This window comes from Bombus flavifrons, chromosome 12, assembly GCF_040668555.2.
Source record: "Bombus flavifrons isolate JBK064 chromosome 12, iyBomFlav1_principal, whole genome shotgun sequence".
NCBI classification, from domain to species: Eukaryota; Metazoa; Arthropoda; class Insecta; order Hymenoptera; family Apidae; genus Bombus; species Bombus flavifrons.
Window position 1 is genome coordinate 10,836,549 of NC_138453.1, and position 27,762 is coordinate 10,864,310.

At 40.7% G+C, this 27,762-nt stretch overlaps 1 protein-coding gene across 4 annotated transcripts in view; it reads left to right on the top strand.

The window, feature by feature from the left end:
• The window catches only part of Pgant9 (polypeptide N-acetylgalactosaminyltransferase 9), a 293,677-nt gene continuing 265,915 nt past the window's right edge, over nucleotides 1-27,762 (top strand). For 3 of the 4 annotated variants that reach the window (XM_069124997.1, XM_069124994.1, XM_069124996.1), the window contains exon 1: nucleotides 4-481. The gene's annotated coding sequence lies outside the window, so the exon portion shown is untranslated. Of the gene's footprint in view, nucleotides 482-27,762 lie in introns of all 4 variants that reach the window. The other variant, XM_069124998.1, reaches the window with a different exon arrangement.

The window sequence follows — 27,762 nt, forward strand, 5'->3', positions numbered from 1 at the left end:
CGCGCGGAGGGACGAGAGAGGGTGCGGAGTCCGCGTGTCGTTGACAGCAGCGGCGGCTAGGAGGCCTCGGTGAGGCCAGTGAAGCGTCGCTCGACAGTCGAAGCCGGTCTCTCGGCGTGCGAGTATCGAGAGTATCGCGAGGTTCCGCCGTACGTTCGTTCTTGCCTCGCGACGCGAACTTGTCACCTGTCAAGTCATGCTTACCGCACAAACATAACATAACATAACATATCGGAATTTCAAGTCAGTCGAGAGTCTCGACATCGCGTTTCTTCCCTCGAATTTTGCCGCGTGTGTCGCGCTGACGAACCATCGAGTTCTCGAGATCCCCCCCGTTGTGCGTTGATTCGTGTCGTGCCCGTTCGGCAACTGCGTTTCCGCTCGCGTGTGTCCAGTGTGCAGAAGTGTGTGGATGCGACGGCGGAAGCGTAGCCGTCGAGATTGCCGCGAGGACGTTCCCCCCTGGCCGGTTAACTCCTAGGTAAGTCGATTATTCTCGTTATTGTCGCGTGTTGCGACGTTTCTCGTTACCAGCTCGCGTGTTGAAAACGTGTTTCGCTTTAAATTCCCGCCTTGAAAAGTGTCATGAACTCTTCGCCTACGTGCATTGTACATGCGTGCGTATATGCGACGTACTGTTTATACGCGTACATGTGTAAGTACATGTCGATGTGTAATCGTAACGGAGCTTGTTTATTCATTCGCGAGTAGTGGACGTACAAAAGTTCGATCAAGTATTTGTTTGCGTAGCGGGAAGGCCGTCAAAAAAAAGGACGCGGTTGAAAAAAGAAAATAGAAACACGCTGGTGGCGTATCGGAGAGACGCGCAACACGGTATCCTTCAACCAAGGTTATGGTTTAATCGACTGAATTGAAGTTTCCTCCGAAACCGGACGAGCAACACGGTTCTCGGTTTCGTTCGATTAAAATCCACCCGCTTCAGTAGTCCGCGAACGAACTACCCTGTTGTTCGTAGTACCGAATAACCCAGTTACCACTCGGATAAGAAGGCACACGCTACGCATGACCTACATCTACATAAGCGAACGTGCACTTAGGGTTTGACGCGCGCCTGTCCGCATTATGCATCGGCATTCTTTTGAATTCATCGTTGAAATATCGGTGGGAAGTAGTTTGGCGAAAAATCGATTTATAGTGGCTTTCGCTTTGATCCCTGACCCGGCAAGAGCGCGTGGCGTCATTGGCGTTGTTCGTGATTATTAGGTGGATAACGGCTGTGGAAATTCCAATTGGTCGCGAAACGCCAACGAAAACATTGCCCTGGCTATCTGGAAATAAAGGATGGTGGGGTATCGTCCGAACAGCCGGTGATTACACGGCCTCTCGTTTCCGGTAACGAGCATTCGGAGTCGTGGCCACTCCTCGCTCTCCGCTATTGATATCCGCGTAGAGAGATTCGCTTAGCATTTTAAATACATTCGATCGATCCTTCTCGTTTCGCAAAATTTCCACGAATTCTCGCGTTCCAAACGTTTCGAGATTTCTGACTTGCTAATACGCGATTCGGATAAGGGGGCGGGGGGTTAAAAACGACTACGTTTCTCCCGAGGTAATCGCGATTTCGTAGCCGCTCTATGACGCGTCCACCATCGGCTGTCTATCGACTCCTCCTCGTCTATCGATATAACGCTATTCCAGCGCGTCCGCCCGTGTTATTTGCGCGACGATTTGAATTCATTTCGCGTCAAGTCGCAAACGTGATCGGAAAACGTACGAGACGCGTGTGCTCCCTTCGTGTCTGCGAATTGTCGAACCCGTGTTTGCGCGGCTGTTTCTTTCCCTTCCGAGATGTTCCCCGTTGCTCGGTTTTATAGCTCGTAACCATAATATCAAATGATTTTTGGTATTTACGACGAAATTCTGCGGTTACCTTTAACCTTCGAATTACCGACGATCATTTTACCGATTCCGTCTTTCGCCGATAATCGTTATATTTCTTTATTCTTCTATGCACGGAAATAAACATTTGCATAAAGCTACACGATCAACGATAACGTATGACGATCGGCATAATAATTATCGTACAAAGGCTATGTCGGTGAAGCGGTTGTTGGTAAATAAACATTGTCGACGAACTTGGTGTCGGTGAAAACATTTAAAGGTAATCCAGAACGACGTTTCATTCGTAATCGACAGAAAAAATCCTGCTGTTGATTTGGAGCTAATCAGTGTGCTTTTTAATCATTTTTTCATAAATGGTAATCACAGAAATCACCCACCAAATATCATTTCAAGCTGGGATCAGCTATAAGAAATTCGGGAAACTTATTATTAAGTATACGAGAATACGAGAATCAGCGCAAAATATTTGAATCTACGAGGTATCGATATTTTAAATACGTATCACGTTACATTAAAATTTCTCGATTATTTCACGTTTATCATCTCTTTAATTAACGTGCAGCCTTTTCGTAACACGAGTATTACGTTAATCCTATATACCAAATTATGCATATAAGCTTTATTATATTTTACTATCATCGTATTACGATCAACCATGCATAATGTGTTTCTGGCTGAAAAAGCAAAAGCAGAGAGAAAGAGTCGGGGCCATCGGGGGCATCGTGGATAAAGAAATGCTCGAATAATGGAATGTTCGGATAACAGAATGCCGCTACCGGCAAGTATAGCCCGAATAATACGAGTTGCCGTAACGAAGGTTCCCCCGTATAAAACTTTAGGTACGTTCGATTCAATGATTAAACGCTAATCCACTAAAAGATAGTAACTCGTGCCAGAAGGCACAAGCGTGGTATTACGTTTCCTAGTACTTGGCTGCTCCATTTCAACGGAAAATTATGAACAAATCGTCCATACTACGCAACGTACCGATCGTAGTTGCGATTACGTGCACGTGAAATTCGTATCGGTGCGTATACGTGTACACGACGTTCATGCACGAATACATATTGTTATCGATATTATAGTTTGCTCGATTCATGTATCCTACAATTAGAGAACATCGCCTGTTAATCGGTCATACTTCTCGTGTCACAGCAGGCAACTAGATTGTAATTATATGTGTGACATAGTAATTACATGTGTTCTACACTTTCTTTCTTTCTTACATTTATTCCGCGTGTTTTATAGCGCGGGTCTTCGTATAATGTACGTACTTCATACATAAAATTGCAGGTTCTAGTTGAAGAAAGAAATGATGAAAGGATATTAATTATATTTAAATTCTCTTTAATCAACACGATGTTAAAAAACAATTTCGGGTTGTAAACTGACCGAAAAGAATTGCAAATTGGCCTTAATATGGCAGAGTAAACGTTTGATAAATCGCAGGATTTATCAGTACACACGCGACTTTCATTAAACGAAGATTTCGACTTTAAAGTATGGATACGCGCGTCTAATCTAAACTTGTATCGCATGACGAATAATTAATTTTGCATAGAGAGATGCAAAGCTACTTTGTAACCTTGTACTTTGTTTATCGTCTGGTACCTATTAATCGTTATCATGGCGCATAGACTAGCGCAACTGTGGTGACTTATCCGCGAAAAAACACGTAATTGGACGATATGAGACATAACGTGGTGATAAGATTGATTCGTTAGTGCGTTCTATATTTTATTAAAGTCGTAACGAGGCGAAAGCCGCAGATTGCTTCCACTCCATTTAGACGATTGTTAATTCATAGTTTGTGATTGATGGTCCTCGTTGTTTACCACGAGATACACAAGAAATAACAGGCGTAACTTGGATAATTACTACGTACACCGTATAGTTGTGTTGCGCACACGATACAGTGTACATACGAAATTCGCGCAACGTTTCACTTTCAATTTCAAGCGTATCAGACAAAAATTATTGTCGGGAGTGTTAATTCTTTGTTGTGATTATTTTTTATTGTTGTGTAAATAATTTTTTTCTCTTATCTCCGGTCGATGTAGTTATCGTCTCGTCTTTTTTCATACCGATAAAGGCAAAGTAATATTTATTTCCCGCTAGCATTCGTCATTTTTAATTGCAAAATCTGAAATCGACGCATATACTCGCAAACGCGGGTCGACGTTTTTCAGGCTTGTGATTTTAGCAACAAGTGTTTCGCCAATGTAAAATCTGTGGTCTTTGATCAGTAAATCATCCACAATCATGTATTGTGTGTTCAGTTTCGAAAGCTGATACGAAATGGATCGCCGTATATATTTTCGGGCCGAAACAGATCGGTTACAGAAAGTGTATTCGGATTAATATGTTGGAGTCGTAGATAAATGTTCGAAACGCAGCGGTTTGCACGCGGATAATATAAAACTATATTTTTTGCAGTAACAGCATTCGTGTCAGATACAAGCGATAAAGAGAAATAAAAATTGATAATATCATGGGTTATGCTGATCGTTTGCTTAAAAATTAGTTAACCTATATATACATACACATCGATTAGCAGTTATCGATCTTAAATTTTCTAAATTACTACAGAAGTGAAAATATCTAGGGTTTGGTGAATTCCTCTTTTACCAGTGACAGATTAATTCGTATGTTCCGCATTCCTCGTTGTATTAAACCGTGAAAGAGTTATAACGTTAGTCAGGGAATAGTAGTTTACTCTTAGGGTGTTATCGAACCAAAAAATGAAACGTCAAGATTTTCTAGAGCGATCACGAACTCTAAGCACGTGCACGGAGATCTCCTTTCCAACACTTTGCTCTTGCAACGTGTTCATGACCTAGGAACGTCGAAGCACACACGGAATACCTGTATACCGCAATATCAGAGGGGCAAGAAAGAACAGATACTCGTTGACCGCAGTCGTTTGGAATGCTGCCGGCGTTCCCGGCGCATTAATGGCGAGCAGACGTAACGTGCGTTATTGCGGCACTTATTTCTTATCCGGCTGAGCGTATTTAGACGGCAATAAATCTGCCTACCGGGTTTATCGGTTGCTTCCAGCCAGTCACTGTGTCGTGCAATATCGAAAATCAAGCCTCCCGTCGGCATACAAAATCTTCCCTTTTTAGCTGAAACTTTTTCAGAGTGGCCGATAGGACGGGCACTGTGCGAAATCATACGTCCGTTTCACCATGTTTTGCATGGTAGAGACGAGAATTTTAAATTCAAATCGCAAAGGGTCCTGCATGCGAATCTCTCGAACGTGATTTTTCGTTGTTTCTATATTGTAAAGGATGCTTTTTTTATTTACAAATCGAGAGATAAAGCAGCGAAAATTGTTCGATAGCGGTGTGATCAAGTGCATTGTAAATAGGTTGAAATTTTACCCAAAAATTTCGAATATCTTATAGAAGCATTTGGAAAAAATATGATTTTAAATAGATTTAAATCTATACGAGACAGGTTATAATTCTTTGTATAATATATGTATCTATATTCTTTGTATAATAACAAAATATATGAAATATCCAATGTAGAGTGTGTACACGCTTTTTATGAATTCGTATAAATATCTCTTTGGCGGATGAGCGTGTTACGAGTAAGTTATGAGTAATACCTAATCCGATCCGGTGTATTAAAAGTTTTTATGTCGGGATATATTAAACACATAGCGTAAGCACATCGATCTCTCCCTTATCGTTCGAACTAGTCTGTATTTTTATTTTAATTCGTCCTTTTGAGACAGCGGGTCGAGTTTTTATCAATACGCGGATTGTTTTAATTGACGGTGCGTACGTATATTTTCGATAAATATACAATTTAAATTCGGCGATGATTTTATCGAACAGCGCCGAGTGGTATGATCCGCACCAACGATAGCGATTCCTCCTGGCTCGGCGAAATATTTTTTCACCGCGTTGCATGCTGCGCGCCGTACGCGGAGAACAAACATTCGTTATGCGTTTCGCAAAATAAAAAAATATATCGACGATGGACATATTTGGTTCGCGATAAAAAATAACACGATCGAATAATTTCCGCCCACCGCAGCATGCGCTTTCTTCCTTTGGTGCACTGAAATGGTTCGTGCGACCGTTTAATTAATTCAAGTGGACTTGGCTGGTGCTCGCGGGGTTAAAAGAATCGCGAATATTCGCGTTGAAAGCTGGCGCATTTAACGCGATGATAGATGCGCTCAACCACGTTTATCGAATTATGTATGTATTTTTAAACCGTATTGCTCGTTGATGGATTGCCTGATAGCTTAATTCGAGATGCGATTTCTATTTAACGCCGCTGAACTTTGATTATTTCGCGCGATCTTTATTCCATTTGAATATGCGATTATTATCGGCTCGTCCGTTCATTCGTGTTATCAGATCAGTGTAGTTAAATGCTGTTAAATTTAAAGATGGCAAGTTCAAGAGTCCGCTGAAGGATTCACCCTTCGAATTTGTAGATTAATGTCTATTTAACGACGCGTAGGGATCCATTTGCTTCTGAACCAGAGATACGTTTTAACCAGACGAAAGTTAAACCTACTTTTCTCATCATCCCTGTGATATTTTCAAGGAGTTACGTCGCTCGGTAAATTTGTACGAAAGGGTCACACAAACATCGAGTAATTTTGCTCTCAACCCTTGGAAAGTACCTGCAGTAGCTCCAGCAACTTGTCCTGTTTACACGCAGTACAGTTAATATTTGTACATTTTGTACGAATTCCATATGTGTCAAGACTATATTAAACTGCAATATGAGATTTCGTACATAGCTGTATAAATCATCCACGGACAAATTTACGTCAATAACGGACAGCAACGTTCTCAGCTTTTCGATCGAACCATTCGTTTACACAATATGCCCTCCGAAAAAATATTCCTCGACCTTGGCTACGAAAAATTCCCTGATCTCGTAATTACAGGTAATGACACACGATAAAATAATTTCGCGGAGAGGTTAGTGGTAAACGAGGCACCAGGAAAAGTTCAATTAACGTTTGAGCAGGGATGTGCGAATTTGGTCGGTTTGTTTGACCGGATAAAAAGTGAACGCGATGCGGAGGTCGATGGGTGGATGTAATCAAGGAGAGGAGGGCAGGTTGGAGCTGACGACGGGCTCCATTCAACTTCAGAAATGAAGCGCAATGCATCTTTAATTAAATCTCTTTGCAACGTTCGCGTTCGGTGCCTGAAATTTATTCCGTGCATTTCAATCTCTCCGTTAGCCTTCTCCCCCCTCCATTACCCGTTTTCTCCTTGTTCTTCTTTCTTCGTCGTTCTAGACGACCGATCTTTCCTTTTGTACGTTCATAGCGTACGTCGTTTCCGTCTTTGGATTTTTTCCAGCTCGTGCCGAAAATTCTAAGCGACGCGTCCAAGTACCACGAACACCGGCCGAGATTTCAAAGCGGATTCCCTCGTACGAGGTGTAACAACCTCGTTTCCCCCTATTTTCGCCCGCGATATAGCTTAACCGTGGTACGTGTCCACCTGCTCGTAGCAGTTTGTTCTGATAGCGCGGCTGAGGATTCTCGTCGTGGCAATCTTGCTTCTATCTTGGACCTCATTTTGTTCCGGTTTACCTTGACGACCGGTTCAATCCGTGTATATATGTTATTCGTTTGCATAATTCCGTAGTATTGACCGAGGAAATCAAGTTCAGATGATCTTTAGACGCAATTAGATGTATCGATCAATTTCGCTTCAGCACGGTTTAATATTTTTCCTGATTTCTTTCTTTTCTTTTCCTTTTTTCTTCTTTTTTTTTTGTTATTTATTATTGCAAATAGTTAGTCAGGAAATAGTTAATAACGAGTAATTCCGATTCGGACCAATGAATTTATTTATGTAATCCTAAATGCATTGTTATTTTAGACGCGGTTAAATTATCCATAAATCTTTTTTCTGTTAGTAGCTTTTAGTATCTTCGACTTCCTCCCTTTTCAGAGTTTGTTTCTGTACAGGAGTCGAAGAGGCAGCGAATAAGAGCGAGTAATTTCGATTCGGTCGAGTGGATTAATTTATGTAATCTATAGAGAAGCTCCACCGCCCGATATTATTTCATAGTCTTGTTGGGAAATGTTCATAGCTTTAAGCACGTCGAGGTCTAACTTAACTGGGCTGCAACTTTATGGTTCCCCGATTATCCCAGCTCCTATTATTCGAGACCTCCATTATCTGATGTATCAAAAACAGATGACTCAGAGTAATAGTATACCATAAAATTTTACCACGTCCTTCTTTAACGTATAATACAGTCCAGTACATTGTACAATATAACCGTTTTTAAAATCTATCAAATTCTATCTTATTCAAATATTTTTTATTCATAAAAGAAAGGTAGTTTTAACCTGTATGTGAATTTCACGTACCTGCATATTCTCATTGATTTTCGTCTGCTTCGATGTATTTAAGCGTCATCGACCTTATGACAAGTCAGACTTTCTCGAACGACTCGATATTATATAATAAATACCGTACTTCTACGATATAGCTTAACATTTACAGTTAACGTTTAAAATTATACATCTTTACAAAAATATACAATCCAGATCTGCCTGTTGTAAATTCAAGCTATCTACGATCTATCTATAGCCATTGTTTACGGAAAAAAGACGATAACACGAAAGATTCGAAATTCCACAGCCGTAGAAAAATAGTAAAAAAGCAGATCTCGCTGTTGTATAACTCCCAATTCCAAAATTCTGGGGAAAATTCGAATTCGAACAGTAGCGGAACTAATCGTACCGCGATAAAGCAATTTGTTCGCGTTGTTGAATAACACGGCACCATTTCAAACGGAAAACGTACTCTCGAAAACTATCGGCTATTTTTACGCAACGATATTTACAGGAATATCATGATTTTCCTGCGAAATGATTTTCATGTGCGGTTTGTAAAATATGGGCATCGTCCAGCTTGGGAAAGAGCATCGGTGATACCGACATAAAGTGCGTCGGGATGCGGAACATTTAAATTTTAAATGACCGGCCGGTATACCGTTGTACGCGTGTACGCACGCGTGTTATGCACGTTGGGGCCGCTTCGGGTCGGATAGCTGTAATTCGCTGTTTCCCCACACCTCCTGATCGAACAGTTCTTTTTATCGCGCGATCGAATCCCAAAATGGCTGTATATTTTTCCGTATATCGGATATCTGGCGCTGTTTCGTCCGGATATACGCTCGAGTCGAAAAACGTTCGGACATTTGGCTATTTTTCCACAAAGTATGGTTTAATTATCGTGTTATTAGAGGGATAGAGAAAACAGAGTTCGAACATGTTTGGTCAAGAATTGGCAAGGTATCACGGTGTATCGTAGAATATTACGGCAGTAAAATGAATTTTACTACTTTTACTTCAGTGTACGTGTACATTATACTACAAAACTCTGAGTCGGTAGCTTCGACGATAAAAAGTCTAACGTCGTAATTAAACAAGCAAAACTTGTAACTTTCTTTCAAGGAGCAAGCAGCCTCGTTTACGTTCCACCACAGAGCGTCTTCCGTTAACAAGTAAAACAAAACGAACCTGTATTCTACCTTCTCATTTTTTCTTCAAGAAACAACCACTCTAAACCAATAATTAAACTCCGAAGAAATAATCGAACTTAACGTCGAACGCACCCTCCACTCGATCTACCCACGGCAATCTGGTTAGAAAGATATCTACACCAAGCAAAGTTGAGCGTCCCAGGCATTGTATTTAAATTGGTTTAATAGGGCGCATCGATCAAACGACAGATCCTAATTACGGATATATCACGATAGCTATCCGGATGTTTGCGCGCGCGTCGAACGAAACGTAGACGGTAGCAGCGGATAGCGTTGGAAAAATTTCAATCTCGATTATCTCGATTCATCGTGAATGCTGGTGTAACCGCTACCACCACGTGTATCGCAGCGTAAAGCCAACAACTCCAGTTTCTAGCAGCCCTTTCCATTAATTAACCTAAATGCGAGACAACAGCTACACAGCTACACAGCTACCGGCGTCGCACGGCGTCTCTCTTTGTCCGCGGTTTCTGGCCGCGACGCTCGCGATCGATCTACAGGATAAACGTCGCTTTCCACGGAGAAATGTCGCGCCGATCGATTTGTTCTTCGGTGTAAATGCGGCTTAACGGAGGTTGCTTACGGTTCTGAGCGAACCCCATCCTGTTGCATAGCGACTTGCAGGCAAACATGTGGTTAGACCGGTTGACTCAGGCAGGTCGGTTCGCTTCTCTTCATCGGTCTCTTCTCTCGCACGCTTGGTCGTCTCTTTCTCCGTTTCCAATTGCTGTCTTCTTCTCCTCGTCGGTTTTTTCTGTCTTTCACTTGGGCGTCTTTTCTTTTCCCTCTTCTTTTGATTTCTTCCTCCTCTTTTCTATTCGACTGTCTCTCTTTCTGCTTACAACTGGTCTTTTCTTCTCTTACTTTCATTCCTTTCCTTCTCTTATTTCTTCCTCACCTCTTTTCTTATTATATTCTCTTTTCTTTTCTCTTTCCTTTTCTTCCACATTTTTCTCTTCTCTTGTCTTTCTTTTTTCTCCCTTTTCCTCTCTTGCCGGTTTGAATCTATCGAGCCCGTGAGCATCTCGACATAACGCTTGCGGTATATAAGCGTTCGCTACGAGGATGCTCAAGATGCTCCGAGCGCATACATCGCTGCGCCGACTATAACCCGTGTATCGAGAGACCACAGAACGTCTCTCGGGGATTCTGACTTCGATCGGGATTTCCGTTGCGGCTCCCGAGAAAACCGACGCGACAGGGTGCTCCAGGGAGAAACGTCGCGTCGCGGGTGATCCACACGTCCGCACAGCTTTCTCGGCTTATGGAAATGCGTGCTTGTCGAATACGATCGAGACGAAATCGAGAAGTCAGAGACCAGCAGGTTCGACCACCCACGTTCTTCGTCGTTGCGTCGCTTGGGATTATTTCTGTGATCGTCAGCCTCCGGCCATGGGTTTAATAATTGAGGCGGGAATCGCTCGAAACGCGAGCGAAGGTTTCCGAGAGCTTTGCCAAGTTGCCGCGTCTTCGTATACGTGTCTTCCTTTTTCACATCGATTTTACTATTATTCCGATGTCGTAGGATTGTCTGGTGTTTTCTCAAGTGTCGTTCTTGCGGATAAAAGGTAGCTGAATTATTTTAAAGCGCATATTGAGTATATTTAGTTCCAAATATACTATACATATTCGAATTAAAAAACCTATTGGTTCTTAGATATAGAAAGAAGGTTAAATAAAATCAATGTCAGAAAATCAACAGAATCGTGCTTGTTATATTTTTCTGCTGTAATATTTGTATAATAAAAATAATGCGTAATCGCGAAACGAAACGTTCGAAACGTTTGAAACGACGCAGCGAAAGGAAGCGTAGCACTCATTTGCATTAGGCTCGCAATGGATGTTATTGCGTACTTCCGCGTTATTGCATCCGACACAGTAATAATCTTGTATCCCGAGCATAGATATACCGCGATACGCGGCGGGTAAAAATTGCATTAGGGGAGAACTGGATCCATAGAAAAGGGAAAGGAATAATTATCGGTGAGAAATTTGCTGTAAAACGTCGCGTGAAGCCACGGATAATTTCACATCGCGTTGAAATTCATTCCGTGGCTTGGTGTGTAAAACGGGTGCGTGGAAAGAAGTAAATACCGACTGTGGTCACATATAAACGCAATCTCCGGCACGAAAGAAATAAAGCCACCGGGATAAAAGTAAAACCAGTCACGTAATCTCGCCGCAGCTTGCTTACAGAGTGTGTAGTATTCCTATTAACATATTCCGTGTTGACGGCGATGATTTTCATGAAATAAGCAAGATGCTTGTTTCTCTTATCGAAACTTTACTGTCACAGAAATTGTCAGGCTTACTAGATAATACTAATCATTAAGATTAGTCCAATGGCGAGAGACTCCCGTAATAGGCATAATTTTCTTATCGTTAAATGTTTTTCGAATTTACTTTTCGTGCAAATTGCGAGAGGCGTTGTTTCCCAACGGAACAAGAGAACATCAAATTTAATATAATTTAATCTACCCAATTTCTCTAATCGTACGATCGTTCGATCTAACTCTTTGGAAACTTCGAAATTGCCGTCTCTTTATCTTCCCTTCAAATTTAACGTCCATCTTGTTTCCATTATCTCCCAAAGTCTCTAATAAAATCAGCGATTCCCTCTCGAGTAGCAATAATATCGACTTTGACGGTAATCGCAGCGTAATCTGCACTTGTGGCGAAATTGCCCCAGAAAACGACTTGAAAAATTCAGAAAAGAACGTGTTCGCGGACTGACAGATTGTCGGGCGGATTGTGGAACGATAAAATGATGAGCAGCACGTCGGTCACTGCATTGTTACCGTTCGACGTACGATTTCGCGTTGGTTAATGTAAACGTTAGCTCAGATAGCGGGGAATAAATTGTCTGGCTCGCGTCGTTTCCCCTTTCAATGTGTACATGTGCGACCGGCGTTGTAACGAGCGTGTTTGCAAGTGCGTATGTCATGATTACACGCGTTGGAACTCCGTTTGTAATTGTAACCGGCCGTTTCGTCGAGTTGTACCGAACGGCAGAGCCGCGGCGCATTCGGTGCGAGATGGCTGTGTATGAATTTGGTTGCGAGGCTCGCGAATAAAGACCGGCCCGCGGGATTTATCATCGAGATTTTCGATGTCGATAATATAATAGTCTCGTCGCATGCACGCGTGCCTCGTTAAACAATATCGCGCTGCCTCGACGAAACTCACGCGCGATACATGACGAGGCTCGCGTTTTTTAGATTTTTTTAACGACGCGCTTTTTTACTGCTGAGACGAAATCGATATCGCGTTTCAGGATAATTTTTGTTAAAGCGTCGTGCTCAAGTTCTTGACACGCTCAGGTCCTACTAAATCGAAGGAATGTCCAACTTTTTGCCGCTATTATCTAGACATCCGACGAAATATAATTTAATCGTAAAATGCAAAATAAGAAGATTTTCAATGATATCGTTCAATGTTTATGATCGTTCAGAGCTACGTATTCTAACGAAGAACGTTCTGAATGAAGAAATAACGTAGACGCTTAATAGTAAAATCAATTATTTCTTTCGTACTTAAAATTTTCTCCAAGGAATAAAGTAAACCGTGATAAATAAAACTACATGTCAGATTGCTACAAGTAGTAGCAATAACGAAAGCACGCGGAGTACCACTATGACGAGCATATTGCTCAACTTTTTATGTGGCATGATTCAAACCTATTTCATGTGTCGGCGTCACGCTTCCCTAAGTGGGTTATCGACCGTATCGTCTATAAAGATACTGTTTTCAACGTGCTTTAACTTGGCTGCATGCGAATCTTTGTTTAAGCGTACCGAGTCGTTTCAACTGTTATCGAACTCATACAAGACTTCCATGGTATTCGTCGAAACTCGTAAATCAACGCAAAGAGTACCTCTGTTAAAGTGTATATTTCTTAATCCTCTTAACGGAACGTTATTATAAACTCAATTTACAGAAAATGAAATAGTTCAACGTAGGTAACCAGTTCGTTCGTTATAAATTGCGTATTTATGGACAAACAAGAGGTAAACCACTTTGGTGTTACCAATGTTGTTAATATTTGCATAGACACACGAATTTCGAACAGTCGTAATTCCGGCTATTAACAAGCGGTCGAGCGACTCACTGAAAAGGTTTTATCGAGATTATGGGGCTGGTTTCCAACTTTTCTATACGTTAAATAGCTTTCGTTTTGCAAGCCGCGGTGGAAATTTGTTACGGTGGAAATCACGCGTGAGTCGAAACTATATATCTAAGGCTATCGCGCGTATCTAACCTGAAGCTAAAAGACATTGAAACCTTAAAGTTATTGTTTTGAAAGGAAGATAACGTAATCGCTCTATACGTAACGGGTCTATTAAAAAATGTAATTTGTCAAAAACAAGTAGATCTTTCCATTTTGATTTCCTTGACTCAAGTTACGTTCTATGGTCTAATTTGTCGGTAGTTTTGGTAGAGGTTAAATCGATTTTTTGCCGACGTAAAAACCAAGTTGTAATCGCGGCATTAGCAAAGATGGCAAATTTCACGCAGAAGAGCTGTATTCCACGAACTGGAGTAAGTATGTCGTACGTCAGGTTCCGTGTAGTTCGACCTGGTGTGTTTGTACGATCTTCGCAACAGCATCTGTCCAACTACAAGTATCCATATAAGTTTACTTGAACCAAACGGAATAGAGGTACTCTGGTTCACGAGGATTTAACGGTTGCGATGGTAATGCTAGAGAGATCCAAACAAGGCAGAGAAACCTTTGACGAGGTACTTATTAGAGCTGTCTTGGGGATTTCGAGCGACTGCTCTTTCAGCCTTTGGTGTTTCCTTCTTGGTATGTTTAATTGATTTCGAAGCAGGTTGTACGCGCATTACGCAGTGTACAGAGCGATCCGTTAGATCGGAAGGTTCACTGCGACAGATTAATTAAACGAATGTTTGTTGTTTTTCATTTTAAAGTTCACATTTATGAAACATTTCTTCCGCTTTAAACCTCATCCCAATTAAGAAACAATTTATAGTATAAGCTTAATAAAACTTCTGCATCGTTAATTTTTTATCATTTCACGATACTGAATTAATCTCTTAATATATCCTTTTTCTTTCTACAATTCTCTCTACTGTATCTTCTGGTTGAACGATCGACACATAGAAAATCCAGAGATCGATTCTTTCGATACAAAAGTACACGCACAGAAGTTACTGATTAATTAACGGATAGTCACAATCTCGCAATAGAATCAAAGGGACTCGTTAAACGATCGTATCCTTTCAGTCACGTATAAATTCACGAAAATTCATGACGAATCGTATCAACGATTTGTTCATAACCAAACTTAACTCATTCGCGATTGAAGAGCGATTGAATATTTTTCTGCGGTTCTTTCTGACGAGAAAAAGAATGATTTGGTCGAAAGGTCGGTGACCTGTGTTACGTAGAACTTCGCTATACCTCTTCACCCACCGCTCTCTCGCTCTCTAATGATCATTGTCCACTTCCCGTTACCAATATCCTTATTATCGGTCAACCGCTTCTCTGTTCGCGACGCGTGTTCTGTATGCGGTCATATCGAATCCCATTATAATTACCGATGTGTTTGCCCGCAACCGACTTTAATTGCGAGGCAGGGGATTCGAATAACGTCGTTTATCTCCTCGATTGCGATCGCATGAATCTTCTGCTTTTAACGTCGTAGCTATTAATACCGCGTTTATCTTCATAGAATCATCGTTCATGGACGTTTTGCGCTTTGATTGAAAGGAATTAAAATCGTGAACCATCATTGGGCTCGAGAAGTTTCTTTCGGTTCTCAGGCTCAAATTTCAAATTGCGATATTTCTTCTTTTAGAAGCTCGCCGAGAAATTTGAAATTTTAACCTAGATTTGTCAAAATTTTGGCATTCAAGTCTAGAATCGGCACTGTTGGAAACAACTTTCATGAATGTTAAATATTCAACCTCGTTTCATACGAAAATCACATTTGCTACGAAATCGTGTTTCTCCTTTTATTTCTTTTCTTCCTTCCTTTACCGCGAACGAGTTTATATCAATCCAGTCCACATGTAACTATTCAAATGGTATCGACAAAATGTTTACGCCGAAAGTTCGGAAGAATACGTTAATAAACGTAAGAAGCGCAGACCGCGGATACTGTATCGAGAAAATGGACTTGCAAAGTCCATGCGGATGCGGAGCAAATATCTGTTAAGAAAGTGATACCGCGTTAAACGCTCTTCGTTTGGCATGTTTCTCTTACGTTTGTCATCTCTGAATAATTGCTCGACCTATTACGATTCAATGGAACAATCGGCGAAAGGGACTACGTTAAGGAAGAGAGAAGCTACACGACCGGTTAAGGCTCGATGCGGACGAAAGGCAGATCGCTGCAAAACGGCACCAAATTGGGGAAACAAAGAAATATATATGCGCGTATTCTTCTTTACCGAGACAGAAGAACTTTGTTTCTCTGTTTTTCGAACGGGCAGCGCAACGGTGTCGTACGGTAAAATGTCGCTCGTGTGCATTCAGAGTAAAGGTGGGATTTCTTATGCGCGTCGAATGCAATGCGCGTGTCCGCGTTAAAAGATCTCGCTGCGATTATATGTCTGTCTTCGTTGTTTAACTGGGAAAACAAAGAAAGACGTACGATCGTAGCGATATCGCAACGTCAAAAGTCGCCTTGTCCGCATTAAGCCTTAGGCCCGAATCACACGATGCCACCGCGAAAACAGTAACAGTACAAATACGTTCGACGCATACGTCAGATGCCCGCTGCGATGTCGCATCGTGTGATTCGGGTTTAAAACTGCTTTTAACGCGGACGCGCGCGTTAGACGCACATAGGAAATTCCGCCTTAAATAAGCCGGTGACCGGATGAAACGTCGACTTTCTTAAGAAGCGATTGGCTCAAAACTAGGAGCTGCCGTAGGTGTATTCAGGCGGACGAGCGGAGCGGAGCAAAGCGAAGAGATGGTTGGCGCAGAAAGGGGGTGGTTTGGTGAAAATTAGCTCGTTGCTGTGCGTTGCAACATACTTTGTACGGTGAACTTAGTAGTTAGCTTTAATGACCAAGCCTCGATTTTCTGCAGCCGTATTCCTAATTGACGTGTAATTAATTTGAAGTTGGAGGCGCGTACGCTAAGCGAAACCGACGCTTATTCTCTTCTTAACGGGGGAACTTTTTCGATTCTCCTCGTAATTTAATGGAAGTAGACCGAGTTCTTCCTTAATTCAGAGAAGTAATATTTTCCCCTTATCTTTCCTTTTTTTTCCTCCCTCTCGTTCTTTTCTTTTTCGTTCTGTCTTTCTTTTTTTGTACGTCGGTACAACTCGTACTCTTCGTTTCCGGAACTTCTGGAGACTGGCACTGAAAATAATTGGATGTGTGCTTTGAATACTCGACTATGTATTTCCTTGTGAACATCGCTAGAAATTGCGGAAAGTAAGTACGTACTTCTTGTTCTTTGTATTACGTGTCATTTTTATTAATGTTAATCGCGAGTTGGTATTGGTTTGGATTAAAAATTTTCCTTCTCCTTAAAAATCCAGATTTTTATATTTTGGAGTATACCTAACATCGTGAAAATTGCTTTAACCAAAAATATTCGGTTCGTCGTAAAAAATCGTTAAAAATACTTCCAATAGAGATATTTGAGCAAATTGAAATAATTACAATAAAAAAATGCACAGTGTATATCGTAACGTGTCTGCAATATGTCTTTAAAGACATATCGTCAAAAAATTCCTTTATCTCGCGCATCATTGAACACAAATTAACGTTCACAGTGGGATTGCGCGAAATCAACGAAACGTAGATCGTTCTCGCAAGGGGCATAATCGAACGGCAGAGGTTTGTTCCGTGCAGACGTGGTTGTTGTTGGTGCCGGTTGTTGTTAACACGCGGAATCCAATTTTCTCTCTTCGGACAGCCGGAGTCTCGACGTTCTTTAACTTTTCGTTTTACCCTCGCTATCGTTCTTCTTGAAGGGTGCTTCCTTGGTCGAATTCAATTCCGGTCCGTTAAACTTTTGTCATTGCGAAAAGGCGTGCGTTAACCGTTTCGAAAGCGATCAATTTCGCGATTGATTCCAACACCTCGAGTTGTCGCTATTTCCACGTGAGCTATCTCGTTTATGGGTCGTCTCTTTCGAAAAAATCCAACATCTAATCACCTTATTCTTTTACTCTTTCGATTCAATGATACGTCAGTTGCATTATTAGTTTCCATTCGTCAATTGTGAGAAATTATTTTATTCAGTCATTTTTGTTGCTCCCGGTAGTCAAATTGAAAGTTTTTACACGACAAGAAGTCAGTTATCAAAGTTAAGAGGCTCAAGAATAATAGTATGATAAAACTGATAACAATATCAGCGACATATCAACGCACATTCGTAATTTAGATAACGCGAGTCGTTTTTGAGCACATCTATTTGTCAAAGCTGCCAAATTTACACATTTTGGAAAATTTCCATGATAAGTCAATTTGCATTGGTTTAATACGCGCGGCGATATGTTTATTCTAACTTGACGCACGATTGTTTTCCACTCGAACGACGTTTGACGTTGAGTTACACGAGTTCGTAACAGATAGGAAGAGTTTAATAGGTGTGCTCGAAATTGTTCAAACACACGTCCCGATAACCGAATCACCGTCGTAATATTTCACACTCGACAAGAGCAAATAGATCGCACTTCTCGTCTCCACTGGATACTTCGATCCTTTCCTGACACGATCGTCTTCTTTTTTCGACTTTTTCCCTACAATTAGATTTCTCCTTGCACACGCGAGAAAACATCGGAAATTCCAGTTTGCGATGTTTCGCGAAGCATCGGTCGATAGTATCGAGTGAGACGGAACGACATTCGAGATACGCACTGAAGGTTGCGGGTTGCGGGTCACGTTTATGATTGACGTTATAATCAACGTTTTCCCTTTCTTCCTTCGTCTCACGTCGCTCCATTATTGTCTGGCCTCCCACTTTGTTTTCGAGTTCGTCGTGTTGTTTTATCTCGTGAGAAGAATCGCAGATTCTTTGAATGCGCGGCTCATTGCACGGAGAAGCAGAGTTTCTATTTAACCGAGACTCGAGCCATGTATGGTACCAACATGTTTCAGCTTTCGCGTTGATACGATGCAATCCGGTGCCATACGATTATGGTAATTAATCAGGTTAATAGATGCTCTTAATTCGAACGTATGTCGCCAGTTGGTACAAGTGGCTGCTATTAAGGCGATAAGCGAAATACGAAATCCGGGACAGGAAGCTGCTAGACCGATTACCATAAGGACAACGGTTTGATCGTTCGAACATTGAAAGTAACGAATCCGATCTAGCTTTGAAGCGCGCTTATGGCAAAATAGACGGTCGATACGCGGAATGTCTAGTCAGTGGAATGTATCGTAGCTTTTATCTCTAAGAATTTGGGGATCTTTTGAATTGTATACGTAATGATTATATTCGTGGCAAATTTTTCGTTCTCCGAAGTTCTGAATCGTTTATCTCAGAAAAAACGCTCCTCTGATAAGATTAAGAACGTCTAATCAATCACGATATAAAAGATATGCGAAAAAGTGGCTACTTGTAACATGTCTATAACATTTGTTATCAGGGCGAATTAAATTCCATCCTTCCACAAACTCTCAGGTTTTTCGGCAAGAAACTTTTCGATATGAATTTTTATCTCGATCAAATTCCTTAAAAGTCGCACCAAACTTCTCGAGCGATCCGATAATAATTAAATTAAGGTGAGAAATCGTGTGAACGCGCACGTACGATTATTTAAATATCACGGCCAGTTGATTGCATCGATTGAATCTCGATGATTGCATTGTTTGAAGATGATGAGAGGTTATCAAGATGATCGTGTCATTGAGAGTCGTCGAAGGCCACGAGCGGTCATCGAGGTTGTGTCATCTAAAGTTTATCGTAATAGACTTGGAGAAAAGATTGTTAGACTGCTGTTTTTTCAAACAACCAGATTAATCGCTGCATCCGTCAAAATGACTCGACATAACATAAGTAAAGCTTTAATTGCCATGTTTTTAATACGTCTTCCTCGTATTAAATCGTTTTTAATACGACGCGTGATATTTATTGCGTTGATAGTTTCAGCGAACAAAATCGTAATAATCATGAAGATCGAGTCGAAGATATCATGGCCTCTCGTATCTGGAGTAAATTTCAGGTAGATTTACATTCGATGTTGGTACTCGCGTAACGGGATATTTGTGACTGTACAAATGTTAATAGGGTAGGGATAATTAACGTTAGAAAGTTCTTGGCGGTGTTCTGCGGACATACGTGCAACGGGCGATGATTTATATCAGGGAAAGTTGCAACGAGCATTTCCAGAAACATAATCTTGCTCGAGTACCACGCTGGGATTCCACTGGAACGTAGGTTTCTGCGGTAAAACGACGCTCCGTCTGTATAATGAGGCGCGATTGTGATATAAAGGCGCTGACATTTATTGTCGTCGCGGTCGAGTAAGTATGCGTGCGTTTCGAACAGCACTTGTAAGAAACACGGCGAAGATCGATTAACCTGGTTCGCGCAACCCGGTTTTACATTAGAATTTCGATCGTGTTCCACTGCCTTTCGTTGGAAGTTGCGATAACGTTCGTGTCTCTTCGTCTCGATCGTCGAGTAACGAGCTCATTTTGTCAGAAATGGAAGAAGTTTCTTGTCACTTCTTGAAAGTACGTAGTTCATATCGTTGCGCTTCCATGTGCCAACGCTTTCCACGTACTTTGACGATAGTCACGATACGATAGTATTGCACTTCAAATTTGAATAGGAACAGTACATCGTAATATTGAGAAACTATAATATAATTATCAATTAGAATCATATTTATATTAGAGAAAAAGCATTTTATTTTTATCGAAAAAACCACAAGAGGACTTAGTACAAGAGGAGTTTTTTTACTAAAAAAAAAATTGTGAACGTTACTGAGACTCTGTTAAATACCTATGTACAAAAAGGCAATGGAAGAACGTACATAAATTCGTTATAAAATGATATAAGAGAATGATACGCAATTTACTTATATACGCTTATCGCACGATGATCCTTTAAGCGGTGTCACGATCGGTAGCAGCTAAGTAGACGAACAATTTTTAATTATGAAACTGGCACGAAACGAAATAGCTGTCTGCAGAGTTCCAGACTCGGAAGGGTCGAAGGTTGGTTGGTCCATTCGTGAAATTACAGACGTGTACCTTAAGGTACGATTTCTACGTGCGAAAGCTGCGGACCCAATTAAAACCGCTTCTCTGCCGAGTCGCAGCTGTTACAACGGGAAAACTTTCAGAGTTCGGATAGAGAGAGGAAACGAGGGACGTAGATGGAATGTGAATTCACTCCTCTCTCTGCTCTCCTGACACCTCTTCCGCTTCTCTTCCTCTTTCCTCTTACGCTGCCGGAAGTATAAATTTTGTATCGTCGTCGTTTTGTATGTACATCGCTTGGTCGCGTGCTCCATTCTGTGCTAGGAGATAATGTAACGTTATTATCAGCAGTTCCGTTTGCTTTTTTTCTCTCGGAGATAATGACCGCGATACGTGACTACCGGATTGCTGGGTTCTGGTCGAGAACGCGAGCGTTTGTCATCGAAGAATCATTGACGAAAGACAATTCTAACGATTACGAAGATCGTCCGTGATAGCTGGTGTAGCATTAACTTTACATTTTTGCATGATAACGCTCTAATACTCGGACTGATTTTAATCTTTATTAGGTCTTTTTATTACTCTATTTTTACATTCGTATTGTAACCAAAGATTACAGGAAAAAATCGTGACAAGCACAATTCTCTTGATTCCACGATTTTAACTTGTATCGAGTTTCGTTTTGAATACCCACCCACGCAAATTTTATTTTCTTTTCAAGATTAACGATATTTTCTATAGGTGGTTTCTCTCCTGATGCTAAACTTTTCGCGCTACAATTGCCGACAAGTTCTCAGGATCGGGTCCTGATCGGGTCGAGTATAACGCATGGTAACAATACCATTCGAAAATGTTGAAACCATTTTTTCGTAGTGGCGTCTGTACGAATAGGAGCACTGTATTGTTGGAAAATTGTCTTTTTGTATTCCATTTCAATTATAAAATGTAATTATCAAGTGCAAAAATATTCGTAACATGATATATTCGTAATATCACGTAACATATCCTGATATCCCACAGTGTTCAATTTATCCCTTATAAAAACAATTTCGTTAAACATATCCAGGCACGATCAATAGTTTGTTGAGGATATCAAAGAAATAATGGCGAAAATGTGTTTACGTAGCACCGTATCTACTAAAAAAAGGAGCAACAATTCCAAAGGATGAAATTTTATGAATTTCGAAGTTCTAACGCGCGAAGACTTTACTCGATATTAGGAACGTTAATATTGATCAGTCACACGTAACTATCGAGTTTCACTCGATCGAAACGTAGAGATGAACGTGTTCGTCGATCGTCGCGCGTTCCCTTTGTAGCCAGTGCATTGTACGGAGCCATTGTTACGTGACGAACGTCATATTGCGCGTTAATATTACCCGTTCTCGTTCCCTCTTGCTCGCTATATTTCCTGTCTAATGTGACGATGATCGATGGTCATTTTGTTCTGACAAGTTCGATCGAGTTTTGACTCGTGAGCGTAATCACGAGCGAAGTTAATTGAGCCATGTCGAGGAGCCTCGTTTGACGTAGTGTGCAACTTTAAGCGGTCGTTATCGCTTTCTGCTGTTCCCATCCGGTGATCTCCATCCTCCTCCCCCCTTTTCCCTAGAATATTTGATAATTCCATTTCGGGATATTAAGGGAGTATACAACCATGTCGGGTTCAAAAAATCGAAATATTCTTGCACCTTTTCAAATATACAATTTTCGATATGCGTACAATACTGTGGTAAAATGGTGTGTTGGAAGTTATAACATCGAATACGATTATCATTATGATTCTTAGTGGCTTAGAGTCTTGCCAAGAATCTCGTTTTTCCTTCATTTTTCAGGCCACTAAGGTTTTTGATATTCCTTCTGTTTAAACGTTAGAAAGCTATTCGAAATATTCCGTAACATTTATTATTAGTAATGATCGCGCAGGAAATTAATTATTAACTTTGATCGCAACAGCATTCGAGGTAGTTCCGCGTGTTGTTTATTTTTCGTTTATTTAAAAATGGTAACAACCCGTGTTCATCGGTTCATTATCGAAAATCGAGGCACAGACGCGCACTAAAGTATAGCTACACACCAGGTACCTATATTCAGCATGTTCATTTCCATGCGCCCCATGTAGTTAGCAGTTTGCTAATGACTTTGCGATTCCCGCGAACATTCTTCAAACGTACCAGTTGGAAATTAACGTTCTGAATTATTAGTTCATCACCCGGGATGAAGAAGTAGGTTTCGCGTTTGAACGTTTATTAATAACGGAAAGTATTTTCTGAGATGACAGCCAGCTTTCTGCGTTATTCATGCAATTTGTTCGTTTATTATCGAAGTTACGACGTTTGTTACTCTTTGATCTTTTTATTTTAAATTCCGTCTTGCTATCAAGCGTAGAGAAAGGTGCTGTAGTTTTAGTTTGATACTCCATGTCGTTACTTTAAGCGTCGACGAAATTAAAACTGAAAATACGGAAAAATGTCTTTTCTTTTCACATGACGATGAATTCGAATGACGATAAATTGGAACGACGATAATATTTTATTCGGCGCTCTTTTGATCCCAGCATCGCTCGTGATTCTTTGCTCGACTATATCTGGTACAAAGGTGTCAACCACTACCACGATATGGCATTAGAATGAACTTCTGACATTTAATAATATAAGAACGGATAAAAGGTTAATTCAAAAGTCACATCGAACAGCAAAACTGTTGTGTCGTCTTGATATATAGAATCTTGCAGAGAATTTTCTTACCGTTGGATCTCATCCTTTTCCGTGCGTTGTTGACGCAAGGACACGAGAGTTATTGGGAAAGCTGGTTGCAATTACACGCGTGTTGTTCTCCGCGAGAAACTTTCACTCTTCGAAAATTTACAAAATTACGCGAATGATTATGGCGTAGACTATTATCCGAATTAATAGGAAGATTTAATCATTCAGGCAAGAGAAACTTTAATAACACGAGTAAACGAGAAACGTAAAAGTATAATACTTGTGGTAATTGGATCGTACAAACTTTTTTCATTGTAAATTTTTTCTCTACAATGTTTTACGAATCGTCGATAAAGAGTATGTAGTGTTTACTAGAAGACGTACTAAACAGTATGAGTATTACAAAGGTTTAACGAACGTGGCTGTTGCAACTTCCAGTATCGGTGCCTCGGTGTCTAATTATCGATACATCAGTGAACTCGAGTTTCTTAATCGTCTTGTATCTCTACGGACAGCTCGAAATATCTACCTATCTTATACCCACAATCTTATATCGTGTTTCAATTTACCGTTATCGCATTTATCTCCCAACATCTTGTTTGACCGAATTTTCTCGTTTGAATTTTTTTTTAAAAGCTTTCACCGAGATAATACGAGCCTTATGGAGCAAAGCTTTTAATAGAATCGTTTCGCAGCCACCTCGACGATGAAAATCAATGTAACGAAATTTCAAATCAAGGAACGATCGCTGTGACACGTAACAAAGATAGCTCGTTCGAAATGGGAGTCTTATTTTGATCGGTCGCCGATGTATTATCTGCCAGCGCCTTTAATTATAGCTTAATCGTTTCCCGTTGCCAGTTAAAAATATCGTTCTACTAAACTCTGCCGGAATCTTCGTATCAATTATTTTTTCCGAGCCCTGCACACGAAGTTACTTCATTCATATGCACCGGAGGAGAGATAAAGAGCGTGTAAGTTCACGCGACATCGAACGAACGGCCGAGAAAGGTCTGCTGGTCGATGGCCTACGAAGGCCGCCTACTTACCTTTTGATTCTTTACCAGGCAAACCGATTACGTGCTCGGCGAAACCGTGCATTTTCTCGTATAATTTGCTCCATGGACGTGCAGATTCTCGGCTGACAGGCCACTCGAAGCGATTCGACGAGGGGAAAAAGCGGGTTGCCAGTAAGCAGGAGGAGAGGTCGTGTCGATTAAAGGCTGCGGAACGAAGGGACGCCACCGACTCCGACCTATAATGAAGTCACGCACGCCTTTAGAACGCGGATTTTCTCTACCTTTACGCGATCCTTAAGCGCAACTGGCGCAACGTGCAAGTGTTATAGTCGATACTTTGTTGAAATCGTGGAAATCGAAGTATCGTTTCGGCAAACGACTCGAACGTGAATTACAACGCGTAGAAATTTCATTCGATGGTTATTGCCTATAGGTAATCAGATGTAACGGGTTCTTTCCAGAGAAGGACAAATTTCGATCGCGAAGAATTTAACTTGCAAAGGTTACTATCCATAATAATTTATGTCGAACTATGTCGTTCTACTTATGGCTTTCTTTTTACAGTCTCGATATTGTTCAGCAACGGCGACGACGTTCATTTATCATTTTATTTATTTAGTCGATCAACACGCGCCTTCTAAAATATTCTTTCATCGGGTTTTACTTTACTTTTATTACTCGTACTCTGTTGTGTATTTCTCTTATCATATATATTTGTCGTACATGCCATTTTTCTTTTCTTTTTCTTTGTATATCTACGGAGCGATCCTATTATCGACCAACGTACGATTGTCCATACAACGATACATTGATAATAAAGAGCGAAAGTTCGTTGCGGGTAAGGTTTACGGATTAGTATGAAACAAATTCTTCGAACACGATTTGCTTCGTTAGTGTACGTTAATTAATCAAGGAACTGCTTGGTGGAAATTCTCGAAATTCTAAACGAGTAGACATTGAACGTAAACTGGTCGAGAATTTAGGATGAACACGAAGCAACGAAAGGAACGTGTAGATAGAATAACTAGAAACTTCTTTGGGTCGGATATATACGATCTGGTCGATCCCCGAGTTACGACCATCTTGATTCCTTTGGTGACGAGTTTTTCGGAATTGGCTTAAGATCTTTTATTCGCTTCGAGAAGAAGGCGCTCCATGTCAAGTATAAAGTTTATTTTTAACGGATGGAGCTCCAACAATTGATTTATAGCCTCTTCTTTCACCGAATACTACCACGAATCATGTCGTTGAATATAAATGAAAAATGAATTTCAAGAAGAGTTTGAAATTCCGCTCGAACGAGTCAGATATAATGGAAAGTTCAGATCAACGGAAGGGAATATCTAATAGGATCAGCTTAAGACATCGACGTTTGATAGAATTTACTGTTTATTTATCGATATTGATACGGATCTTGGTCTGATATATTAAATTGATTAAATTAATAGATTAAACTGATATTACGTTGTGTTTCATCCTTATTATTCATCACAATCGGCAGATAATTAAAAATGAATCGCTGCAATTTAAAAACGTTAACGCTATTCCGTCTTGTTCAAATCTTTAAAGAATCACGATATTTCAAGTTTGTAATTTCATTGAACATCGGGGATCGATAATCGAGAACGTGCACGTAGTTCTTCGAATTATCGTTCTTCTTATCTAAAAAGAATTTTCTCTTCCAGATAAATTAACCATTTCGAACATCATTTCCCTTCTTTCTTATTCAATTCACATCTATTACCTCTTGGCGGAAGCACGGAAAGTTTGGTTGTTAGAACGAGAGCGTAACCGATCCGCAAGGATCGCCGTGCGACCGGCAGAAACTTAATTTCAAGGTTATTAGGCTGATAGAGTGTGTAAGTACGGCCCTGTCGAGGGTCAGCTCCTGCTCTTCTTATTCTCGTGAATGAACCACGCTTTGTGTTCGAAGGGAGATTTAAGGTCTTCCTCGGAATTCCATCGGTATACGTTGCGAGTGTATGGGTAGGACGATGTTTGGCCGATCCTCTAGAGCCGTTCGTGGACTCTCGAATGGCTGTCTGAGAACGGCGTTGTTCCCAGATACCTAACGTCTAACTAAGGCCAATAAGATGCATTTAAAAACGAAGGGAGACGAAACATTAGACAGTTAATAACGGTTATTAGCTTCGATATTATTCTCGAATTGCATTTTATTCCGCGTGCTAATTGTACGGCGAAAGGTTAGTCGAAAGAGCGTTACCCCTCCATGGTAATTTCTAGTTGGCTTCGTGGCCTTTGTCATGTCGTCACACAGCTGGGTGCTTATTAAATGTTCGCGCTTTTTAGGACTCGTTTGTCGCGAATGGCTCACGTTACGTAAAGGAAAGAAAAAGTATGTTTTTGAAACGATGCAGTGTTTCTTTTTTATTTTCTGTTCTTCAACGTGTCTATTATAATATTATTAAAATTACTGTTTCGTGCGTACACTTCTATTAAAATTAATTTTGCCGACTATGTTCTCTTCTCCGATACTTCTCTTCGGTATGATATCTGGCAAAGCAACAATTGCATCGCAAGGTATGGAACTTTTTTATTAAGAGAAGGAAACAATTTTTGTTTGATAACCAAAGCACGCGTTCTCTTACTTCTTTTCGCTTGTCTACGATCCGTTACTTTCCGCTTGTCTACAATCCGTTGTTTTCCGCTTTTACAAATCCGGCTTTTTAAATACATCGATTCACCTTTCAATTCACGTTCTGCCCGTAAGGCGAAAAAGGTATAGTACGTCCAATCGCGAAAAGTACCCTTTTAAAAGACGATGCTCCTGTTCGGTTAGTCATAAAGGGATTAAAAAGGAATTTATCGAACGTTAGTTTAAACATTTAGGAATATCGCTTGAAGTTCGTGTCACTTTTAAAACGGAAGTAATTACACGACATATCGTGTGTACTACAACGTAGAAAAAGTGAAAATCGTCGTTGTTGCCGCTTCGAGGTTACATCGCGTAAAAAAAAAGGTAGAAAGAAGAGAGAAAAGATTGAAAACCGTGCCTGAGTTGCGAAGCGATAAAGTTCTGCGCTGTCGACGATCGTTAAATTCGAAGTGCATCCCCTAAATCCAAAGCCATCGCGGAACTGACGAGGATAATTACAAGTTTTCGAGGTAATTGCCAGGCAAATGAAGCTAGGCAGAGAATAAATGGAAAGCCTGAAGAATTTTTCTGCCGTAGCTAATTTCTGCGGAAATACAAGTGAAATATTTCTCTTCGTTTTTATCAGCCATTGTTTCAATTTTTAATTAATCGTAAAAGCGTATCTCTTCGTCGAGTTGGTTTATAATTGGGAAACAAACGTGCAGTTTCTACTAGAATCGTTTTTTCCATCGAAATATCAAAATATACGTATATGGGTGGTACTGTCGATCAAAAAATGTAAACGAAGCACCAATTACGAGCAATATTTCGCTAAGGGTAATTTAAATTTCGCGCCTACACGTACATCTATACATACGCCGAA